Genomic DNA, 12000 nt, shown 5'->3' with positions numbered 1-12000 from the left:
GGCTTGCATAGATTTCATGACTAGAAGCTCAAAAGACGAAAACGTCATTTTTTTTGTTGTAAATTTAAATTTGCTATCGTAAATGTTAGCAACACCTCCGCCTTTGCAGGATGCATGGGGGATATGGTCACTAGTGTAACCAGGAGGTGAGGCCTCATTTAACACAATAAATTAATCAGGCTTAAGCCATGTTTCAGTCAGGCCAATCACATCAAGATTATGATCAGTGATTAGTTCATTGACTATAACTGCCTTTTAAGTGAGGGATCTAACATTAAGTAGCCCTATTTTGAGATGTGAGGTATCACGATCTCTTTCAATAATGGCAGGAATGGAGGAGTTCTTTATCCTAGTGAGATTGCTAAAGCGAACACCGCCATGTTTAGTTTTGCCCAACCTAGGTCGAGGCACAGACACAGTCTCAATGGGGATAGCTGAGCTGACTACACTGACTGTGCTAGTGGCAGACTCCACTAAGCTGGCAGGCTGGCTAACAGCCAGAATTGGTTTCCAGTTGACCAACTATGCAGGAAGTGGATTTCCCCAGTGTCTGCTGTAACGTTAAAAGCAGGATATAAAGCATCCTCTAAAACTAGACCCAAAAGAGCCCTACTCCATAGTTCTGCAGACCTGTTTTATACATGGAGATCCTGTAGTAATGTTCTATTTATTAATGTGGTTTTTATCTGTTCAGATGCAGGGTCTTGTGGTGGACACATCTTGTTTTAGGCTGATCATTGACACTTGTTTATTCATTATAAGACATGAGAAATATTGGTTACAGTATTAAAAACAGAAAAGAAACTGGAGATGTTAGTTTAGTTGAGTTTTAATATGAAATAGATTTAAACAATAACAGACATATACACATAACCATTGCAACACATTGTCAGGACAAATGATAGAAATCAGGTAATTTAAATGCTGCATGTATGCTGTTTGGCCTGTGTAAATCTCCCGAATGGAACAATACATTCAATCCCACATAAATCTTACCTCACCATTACAATAAATAATCCTTAATTTCTCCCCAGAAGCATCACACATTCATCCACAGTACATAGTCCTTAATAAATGCTAATTTAGACTTAATTCAACATCAAGTGTCACGCCCTGACCATAGAGAGCTTTTTATTCTCTATGTTGGTTAGGTCGGGGTGTGACTAGGGTGGGTCATCTAGGTGATTATATATCTATGTTGGCCTGGTAAGGTTCCCAATCAGAGGCAGGTGTTTATCGTTGTCTCTGATTGGGGATCATATTTAGGCAGCCATTTCCCCATTGTGCTTTGTGGGATCTTGTCTAGGTATAGTTGCCTGCGAGCACTACATTGAGCTTCACGTTTAATTTTGCGCTTTATTGTTTTTTTTCTTTGTTTTCTCTTCCAAATAAAGAGGATGGAAACATACTACGCTGCATCTTGGTCCACTTATTATAACGAACGTGACATCAACGTATTATGGTGTTTCTAACCTAGAGTTTTCTGGTCGCACTTTATTACAGAACAAAAATCTAACATCAATCTAGAATTCACAACATCTGTATCGTACCTCTAAAACTACAACAAATATACTGAATACATAGGTCATTTCCTTGATTAAAACATTTGTTATAACAATAAGGTCAGCAAAGATTGCATTTGGCTTTCACTACAGTCTTCTCATCACAACGAATTGATTAGCATTCAGTTAGCCCAACATTACAACAATTATGCCACGTTTTTACACTCTCACATTTAATCTTCAAGAGAACACTCTTCATTGGCTGGTGGCCTGAGATGTGTGGGTCCAGTATCTGATCTGAGCATCATCATTGGTCAACATAGGATGGGGGAAGGAGAGGATGGAGTGGGAAGGTCCTCTTCATAGCATACTGCTCTTCACCCTCTCAAAGATCTGTCGAACCTTGATAGCCGGTACACAGCCCTCCCTCACGATGCTAATCGTACCTGGGGGAGACGGAAACAATTCTGACTAAGTGATCATTGACACACAAGGAACCATTGGGTGGGACTAGGGTTGCAAAGTCTCAGTAACTTTAACTAAAATCCTGGTTGGAGGATTTTGGAAATTCCTTCTGAAATCCAGGAATCTTCCAACTAGGATATCTGGAAAACCTGGGAATTTGGGGAAAGTTATTGGAATCTTGCAACCCTAGGTGGGACAACACACAGCCTAAGAGGCTTTAGTTATGACTTATTGTAGTGGGCTTCTGTACTGTACTGTGACATCATACCTTCATCTATCTTGAGGCAGTTGACCACTGTGGAGGCTACGACCTCGTTGGACTCCCCGTCACACAAAACACCCTGGAGCTTATGGCCCAGACGACTGAAACACACACAGATAGAGGAGACAGTGTCACTATCAGTATTAGGAAGACAGTTTGAGAGTAAGTTCAGGTATAGGTTCAGGTTCAGAACAGCATCAAGAGTAAAGAACATCATCTACATTATGACCCAATAACTAGTAGAGGACTAACACAGATACATTAGCATAACTGTACATTTACACAGCAGGCTGACTGATACTGATGACATGTTATAAATGGTGATCATTTACCACTATAATGTTTTATGAATAACCACCAACACGCTTGAGTACAGGTGAGTATTATGCTAGACTGTTACCTGATGACCATGTCGTGGTGCGTGCTGTCGGGTTCTCCGCTGGGATTGGCTGAGGTGATGGCGAGTGGGCCGGTGATGTCACACAGGTGTCCGGTAACGGTGTGGTCAGGGACTCGGATCATAATGCTGTCCTTGGTCCCCACGCGGTCGTAGGCCGGACCCACACCTGGACAACACATGTAGACCATCACCTCAGCCAAAGTTGACCGACACAGGTGCGAACACAACGATTAAAAACACTATTTTAGTTTAGATAAACCCCCAAAAGTCAACATGTAATTCAAATAATTTCTGTTAACCTATCCCAGTGCAGCAGAAATAAAATAACTGTAATTTGCAGTGGAGGCTGCTGACGGGAGAACGGCTCATAATAATGGCTGGAATGGAGTCAATGGAATGGTATCAACCACATGTTTGACACCATTCCATTCACTCCATGCCATCTATTACACTCCATTCAAAATATTATTATGAGCCATCTTCCCCTCAGCAGCCTCCACTGGTAATTTGCCACCATGGTACTGACCCAGTCTGAGTAGCCAATCTCCCTTGCAGACGATGCAGCTGATTCCTCCAGGGTAGACGTTCCTCATGAACTCCCAGAGTAGAGGACTGAAGGGGGGCTTGGCAGCCACCAGCTGCTCCACACTGGAAATACAGATACAGATCGGCTTCTCTGCTGGGCGGTCCTGGTTAGGGGTCAGAGAGACAGGTCAGGGGTTAGAGGTCAGGGGTCAAGGGGCTTGGCCCAGCTGCTCTACACTGGAGATATAGATTGGCTTCTCTGCTGGGCAGTCCTAAAAGGGGTCAAAGAGAGGTTAGAGGTCAAAGATCAAGTGTTATCTAGTTTCATCCAAAAACAAAATGTTGTGAGCCAGTGCATGACAATTCACAGTATAACATTAGGATTGTTCCAGGACAATTGTTCATATCAGGCTCTAAGGACCAGTAGCCTACTTGCTGGAGTAACATTGGCTTGTTTAAGAGTATGAGGACAGTATGTTACTGATAATGTGAGTGTTACCTTGATGTTGTAGATGCTCTCGATGGCGTGAGGGTTCTTGCAGGAGGCAGCCAGGGCGTAGACAGTGTCGGTGGGGATTCCACAGACCCCCCCGTCGTCTAGCAGTCTGTTGATTTTCAGGAGTCCACTAGTCAGCCTGGAGTCTGCTACGGGACAGGGCGAGTCAGGCGACAACGCCTTCCTCTGCTTCACATCCTGAGACACAACACAGAGAGAGAAGATATGGAGCAGAACAGAATGGAGTAGGACATAATGGTATGGAATGAAATGTAACAGAACAGAAACAAATGGAATGGAACGAGAACCGAATGGAATAGAATAGAATGGAACGGAATGGAATGGAGTAGAATGAAACGGAACGGAATGGAATGGAGTAGAATGAAACGGAACGGAATGGAACGGAATGGAATGGAACAGAATGAAATACGGAATGGAGTGTATTGTTCTCACCTTGAACAGTGGTGGGCCGAGGGGCAGCAGTCTCTGAGAGAAGGTACAGTTGACCAGCGATGCCAGGGCTCCATACACACAGATGATAGAGAACACAGCTAGCATGGCAACTGTAGGAAGAACGCAAGAGCAATGTTAGAACAGTGACATTCAACTGACATCTAGGTCTCAAAACAATGTGTACATGATGCAATGTTTTGAACAGAAAGCGTACATGTTCACTATGGTAGAGATACTGTGCAGTAGGTCTGAGACCGTAAGGGTAGTGAGGTGAGAAGCAGGTTCCTTACTCTCCAACTGGTAGGGGAGCTGTTGGAGGGTGGACAGGAGGAAACAGACCAGGACTACCTCCATGACTGTGGTCAGAGACAAGAGGACCAGGTTCCCATACGCAGCTGGAGGGTGGACACATGGAAATATGGAGAGATATAGAAATGGAGAGGTGGAGGGGAGAAGACATGGAGAAAGTTAGCAATACAGGATGAATACACTGCATGTGTCCCTAATGCTCACCTATGACCTATATCAGGCTTCCTCAACGGCGGCCCGCGGACACATTTATTTGGCATATACATTTTTCTGAGCAAAAACAATTGTTGGATATAAAAGACTGTAAAAACACCAGCAAATCAGCTCTAATTGATTTTAATTTTGGATATCTGTTCCAAGGTATTCCCACGCATAATAGAGAGATATATGTGATTGTGTAGAAATGTAAACAATGTTTGAAATTACTATGTTTTAGTCAAATGTTATATCTGTTCGGGCTTCTTGCGGTTCATTTGCAGTCTACAAATGATTTGTATTTTGCCCTCGGCTGAATATAGTTGATGATCCCTGCACTATGGTGAAGCACTACTTGTGACCAGGGCCCATAGGGCTACATAAGGAATAGGGTGCCAAACACAACCTCCGTTTTTCACTCTCTTTATCTGTTGAAGCAGGTGAACAGGTAGATTTTGGTCATTTCATGAAGAGACTGACCGATGAGCATGAGGAAAGCGTTGATGACCAGGAAAGCGATGGTTCCAGCTGTGAACCCTAAGGACCCTGCTGGAGAGATCTGTAGCATGAGGCCTGAGAATAGAACAGAGAGTACTGGTTACTAAACAGGTCACAGAGCATGGAGACAACAACAACAGTAACACTGACTAACTGTCCTACAAGACTCCTCTGGACATTATTGTATGATTTAGGCTAAACTTAAAGGCACATTCTTCCTGTTAGGATCTGTCAATGTGTGAAATGTGTAAAATTCTATATGTATGTCAGCACCAAAGCCACATTTCCATTTTGCGTAAACCTAATGGATAATAAAGTCTTCTAATCTAATCCTTCAGTGTACATCCCAAATGGTACCCTATTCCCTATATAGTGCACTACTTTTGACAAGAGCCCTGTATAAGGAATAAGGTGTCATTTAGGAGGCAGCACAAGTCAACCATGTACCTGCGAAGCGGTACCATGTCCATGTAGCCCAGACAACCATGTAGAAGGATGGGATGACGGACCCAAATCTCTGTCCTCCCCTGACCTGCAGTCTGCTGACCAATCCCTGTACCAACGCTCCTGACACCAGCACCCACGGAACGCTCAGCCGCAGGAACACCCCACTCTGACTGGACGAGGCCGAGTGGAGTGCCGAGAGAGCTGCCACCCCGTTGGTCAGGTAGAATAGGGTGTCAGTGATCTGAATTGTCGGTGGTGATGATGACAGCGCCCCCTGGAGTTTCCCCGGGGAACAGCAGCAGCACAGGATGGAGCGGAGGCGGTCAGAGGAGACGAGCTGAGAACCCACAGGGATCAGAATCTTCTCAGCAATGGAGTTGATGAGGCGGCAGAATGTCCCGTAAAGCGAGGCAGCGGCAAACAGGGAGCAGGACACCCCGAAGAACATGTAGTACCCCTGGAGGGGGATCTGGGGGACCGTGGACACGGACAGCAGCAGGAACAATGCATTGTGGGCCACCTCCAGGGTGTCATTACTGAAACTAACCAATAAAAGGAGCAGCGCTGCCGTCACAAAGAACCAATCACCAACCATTGCCTGTCTCCCAGCAGCCACCTCTACCTTCGGCTCCGACACGATCAGGGGCGACAACACAAACTCCTCCCACGCCTTGGTCAGCCAGTAAGTGGCATGCAGCCCGGCCTTGATGGCCAGGTAGCCATCATGCCGCAGGTGAGCATAGTAGCTGGAGAGGAGCTGAGCAGCAGAGATGATGGACACCCACACGGCCCCCAGGGAGAAGGACGTGACGTAGCCGAAGCTGTAGAACAACAGGATGAATGGAGACACGGTGTCGCAAAAAAAGCAGAGCGCTTGGGGTTCAGCGTACTTCGTGTTCTTCTTCTTCTCCTGTCCCAGGCTCTGAGCGCTGGCCGTGGGAGTTTGTTTGGTCCCCAGTAGGAGCACGTTAAACAGGGGGTTGCCGAACCCCTTCAAGATGTAGCGCTGTGCCAGGCCTTTCACCAGCAGGGCTGCGCTGCCGTACACGGCGAAAAGAAGGATGAGGAGTTCTAGAATACCGGAGACGATCAGTGGCCAGGCGGAGGACACTCCCAATATCACGGCCTCGAACAGCAGCGTCAGCGTGATGGCGCCGAACACAAAGGGCATGATGACGTTTACCGTGGCCGAGCAGAAGGCCAATAGGAAGGAGAGGAGGATGTACGGGACCAATCCCGCGATGGCAGTCTGGGGAATGTGCAGGAAGAACAGCCAATCAGGGCTCCGCGAGGTGCCGTTGATGAGTTCCGCTGACAGGGATAGGTTGGTTATGAGGGAAGTATGCATTGTCATGTTGCTCATCAGGTCATGTGACAGGGTCAAGTTGGTTGTGATTTGTTGGGAGGCACCCTGGAAGATGCGTGTGGCGCCATAGCTCCCCCAGAGCGCTGCGTAGCCGATGAAGGCAGTGCTGCTTAGGTGGTCGTATTTGCGGAACGACAGGAGGCCGGCGATCAGCTGACACACACCACCTATCAGAATCAGGTGAACACCTGCAAGCACACAACACAGTTAGTGATGTTGAACAACCACCTACAAACACACAACACTGTTACTGATGCTAAACAACCAACTGAAACACAACAGCAAGAACATACAGTAGAGTTAGATAGTGATCATGATGAATGGATGGATTGATTAGCGTACCTGCCAGAATGTTTTCCACCCCCTGTACCGGTACTCCGGTTCTAGCGGTGTTGAAGTTCTGCAGTAGAACCAGGAACGCACTGATCCCATTGGATAACATGCCCAACACCCCTGGCTCACCATAGAAACTGGCGGGAAAACCATCCACGGTTGCCATGGCGTCTGTCGTTTCAGCTACAGCTGTAAAATACTAGCAAAAGTAATAATATTATATGAACATGAGAGAGAGGACAGCGAAGAAAAAAATTATAATGAGAAAATAAATGATGAAAATACAAGCTATTCAGTAGCATATTATTCCAGCATCAGTCTGGGGCGAAGTGTTTAACTATAAGGCTCTAGCTGGGGTCCCAAATGGCACCCTATTCCCTATGGGCCCAGGTCAAAAGTAGTGCACTATATAGGGAATAGAGAGCCATTTGGGACACAACCCTAGACTGGTGTGGTTGGCTGGTCTGTCTGTCAACAGTCTCCTCCAACCCAGGGCTAAGACTTCCTCTTGCTCTAAATTTAAACCCAATATTGGCTCATTCATGTCCTGCCTGTTTCTTTATTCTGTGGAATGGAAATAAAGTATGACTGTGTTTCTAGTATAAATGTGTTTTGGACAATAAACAAGCAGAGGATATATTTGCAGAGTTTATGATGTCACTGGCCCAGTCATGGAGGATAAATGTTATGTTGACTGGGACAGATGAGTTGAAACAGGTCATCACCAGAGAAACAGGTGGCATTGGAGCTTACTGTCTAGAACGGGCTCTGGTTAAGATTCACCTCAGTACTTATCACTGAACATAAAGATCCCATCGCCCTCTACAGTGGGGCAAAAAAGTATTTAGTCAGCCACCAATTGTGCAAGTTCTCCCACTTAAAAAGATGAGAGAGGCCTGTAATTTTCATCATAGGTACACTTCAACTATGACAGACAAAATGAGAAGGAAAAAAATCCAGAAAATCACATTGTAGGATTTTTTATGAATTTATTTGCAAATTATGGTGGAAAATAAGTATTTGGTCAATAACAAAAGTTTCTCAATACTTTGTTATATACCCTTTGTTGGCAATGACAGAGGTCAAACGTTTTCTGTAAGTCTTCACAAGGTTTTCACACACTGTTGCTGGTATTTTGGCCCATTCCTCCATGCAGATCTCCTCTAGAGCAGTGATGTTTTGGGGCTGTTGCTGGGCAACACGGACTTTCAACTCCCTCCAAAGATTTTCTATGGGGTTGAGATCTGGAGACTGGCTAGGCCACTCCAGGACCTTGAAATGCTTCTTACGAAGCCACTCCTTCGTTGCCCGGGCGGTGTGTTTGGGATCATTGTCATGCTGAAAGACCCAGCCACGTTTCATCTTCAATGCCCTTGCTGATGGAAGGAGGTTTTCACTCAAAATCTCACGATACATGGCCCCATTCATTCTTTCCTTTACATGGATCAGTCGTCCTGGTCCCTTTGCAGAAAAACAGCCCCAAAGCATGATGTTTCCACCCCCATGCTTCACAGTAGGTATGGTGTTCTTTGGATGCAACTCAGCATTCTTTGTCCTCCAAACACGACGAGTTGAGTTTTTACCAAAAAGGTCTATTTTGGTTTCAACTGACCATATGACATTCTCCCAATCTTCTTCTGGATCATCCAAATGCTCTCTAGCAAACTTCAGACGGGCCTGGACATGTACTAGCTTAAGCAGGGGGACACGTCTGGCACTGCAGGATTTGAGTCCCTGGCGGCGTAGTGTGTTACTGATGGTAGGCTTCGTTACTTTGGTCCCAGCTCTCTGCAGGTCATTCACTAGGTCCCCCCGTCTGGTTCTGGGATTTTTGCTCACCGTTCTTGTGATCATTTTGACCCCACGGGGTGAGATCTTGCGTGGAGCCCCAGATCGAGGGAGATTATCAGTGGTCTTGTATGTCTTCCATTTCCTAATAATTGCTCCCACAGTTGATTTCTTCAAACCAAGCTGCTTACCTATTGCAGATTCAGTCTTCCCAGCCTGGTGTAGGTCTACAATTTTGTTTCTGGTGTCCTTTGACAGCTCTTTGGTCTTGGCCATAGTGGAGTGTGACTGTTTGAGGTTGTGGACAGGTGTCTTTTATACTGATAACAAGTTCAAACAGGTGCCATTAATACAGGTAACGAGTGGAGGACAGAGGAGCCTCTTAAAGAAGAAGTTACAGGTCTGTGAGAGCCAGAAATATTGCTTGTTTGTAGGTGACCAAATACTTATTTTCCACCATAATTTGCAAATAAATTCATTAAAAATCTTACAATGTGATTTTCTGGATTTTTTTTCCTCATTTTGTCTGTCATAGTTGAAGTGTACCTATGATGAAAATTACAGGCCTCTCTCATCTTTTTAAGTGGGAGAACTTGCACAATTGGTGGCTGACTAAATACTTTTTTGCCCCACTGTATATGTAAAACACTAACCTACACTTTTTTGAATCAAAACACATTTGTGAATTACCACATCGCTCCCTGCCTTTCTCTCTCTCACTCACTCTTCCCCTCCCTCTCACTCCCTCTCTCTCCCACCTCCCCTACCTTATTCAGCAAAGTAACCCCTCTCAGAGAGCCCATCAGTGCCTCTCTACTCCCTGTCTTGCTTAGTGCCAGATAAACGCTGAGATAGGAGAGATAGGAGGCTGGTGCCTCGAGAGATAGGAGGCGGGTGCCTAGATTGATAGGAGGCTGGTGCCTAGAGAGATAGGAGGCTGGTGCCTAGAGAGATAGGAGGCTGGTGCCTAGATTGATAGGAGGCTGGTGCCTAGAGAGATAGGAGGCGAATGCTTAGAGAAATAGGAGGCTGATGCTTAGAGATATAGGAGGCTGGTGCCTAGAAAGATAGGAGGCTGATGCCTAGAGAGATAGGCTGCTGCCTAGCCAATCTTATTTTCTTCCTCGCTCTCTCCTTCTTCTCTCTCTCCCTCTTTCGCTGAGTCAGTGACAGGAGACAGAGCAGAGCACACTTACTTACCCTGTATATGTCAGCCTGTCTATCATCATATACAGTCTATCACATATATCTATTAGACTTCCATACACATGTGTTTACACGTCTATTATCAAGCAGCTGATTCTAGGAAGTAATATCAGACCTCTCTCTCTCCATCACTATCTTACCATCCAACACTAATAGCCTCCTCTAACTGTTCAGACAACTTCTCCACAGTATCATAAGCTGCTCTTTACAAGACAAATATTTACATAAGATACCAATTATTTCTGCCATGAATGTCATGCCATGAATGTTTGAGTATAATATTCTGCTGTCCTGAAACTAGCCTACACAGTGCATTAACACAGAGAGGAGAAGAGATGGATACAGCACGCAGTTAAAAGAGGAGTATTTACCTTCTGATGATGAGGACAATGATGATGATCCTCAGACAAAGAAAGAGAAGGCGAGATGATCGGACAGAGAGAGAAGACGTTGTTTGACATATGTTTTGGAGGAATGTCCTGAGAGTGGGAGGACTTCCAGATGTCCCCCCCCTCACCCCTCCAGAGGTGACATCAGACCTTACCTGGGTTGTTCCATGAAATTAGTACCTTTTGCTTCCCTTTGATATTTTAAAGGTCCAATGCGGCTGTTTTTATCTGAATATCAAATCATTTCTGGGTAACAATTACATACTTTACTGTGATTGTTTTCAATTAAAATATTGGATTTTTTTTTTTGCTTCTTAGCAAAGAACCATTTCTGAAGCAAAAATGTTGCTGGGACTATATGGGAGTGGTCTGAATTGAAAGGGGGAAAATGACAATGTGTTATTGGCAGAGAGGTTTGGAACTCTCTTTCTTATTTGTCTATTAACTAATTTATCGATTGATGATGTCAACAGGTAGGCCAAAACTATATCCCGTTAAAACTCCATCTCACCAAAACATTTTTCAAACAGCTCTTACACTAAAAGGGCATTATCATCATTTTCACAATTTCACAGTATTATTCCAACCTCAGTGTGGAACACCTTCTTAATATTGAGTTGCACCCCCTTTAGCCCTTAGAGCAGTCTCAATTTGTCAGGGCATGGACTCTACAAGGTGTCGTAAGCGTTACACAGTGATGCTGGCCCATGTTGACTAAAATGCTTTTCACAGTTGAGTCAAGTTGGCTGGATGTCCTTTGGGTGGTGGACCATTCTTGATACACACAGGGAAACTGCTGAGCGTGAAAAACCCAGCAGCGTTGCAGTACAGGTGACATCAGTAAGGGATCATAGCTTTCACCTGGTTTCACCTGGTCAGTCTATGTCATGGAAAGAATTATGTACACTCAGGGAATATAAAACACAGGGAAATCATGTTTTTGATTGCAATGAGCCTTTAAGTAGAAAATCTACACCAATATTGCATTTTAAAAGCCTTTCATATTTAATGACATGCCCTTTAATATAGACCACATGGAAAATTCAATAAATCTGATATTTTTATATGAATAGACTCCAGAATTTTACAAGTCCCTCTCTGCACAGGAAGAGTTTAACCCACTTGACACCAACATTTCTCAAAATGTTCACTATCATTGTAAAACCTTTTTGTTGCTTTGACAATGTAAGATTCTGAAGATTAGTGAATATCCATTTTTTTTTTTTTTTAAGATCAACCCTGTTACCTGAACTGAACTCTTGTTTTAATATGGTGGAACTATTCCTTTTAAATATTTACTTCAAAAGAAACACTGAACATCTATTAGTGAAATCCTAGTGTAAAAGCAGGTGGGTTGGTTCTACTC

Source organism: Salvelinus namaycush, chromosome 34 (genome assembly GCF_016432855.1).
Source record: "Salvelinus namaycush isolate Seneca chromosome 34, SaNama_1.0, whole genome shotgun sequence".
Lineage (NCBI taxonomy): Eukaryota > Metazoa > Chordata > Actinopteri > Salmoniformes > Salmonidae > Salvelinus > Salvelinus namaycush.
The sequence above is the reverse complement of the archived record's forward strand: the minus strand, read 5'-3'. Positions refer to the sequence as shown.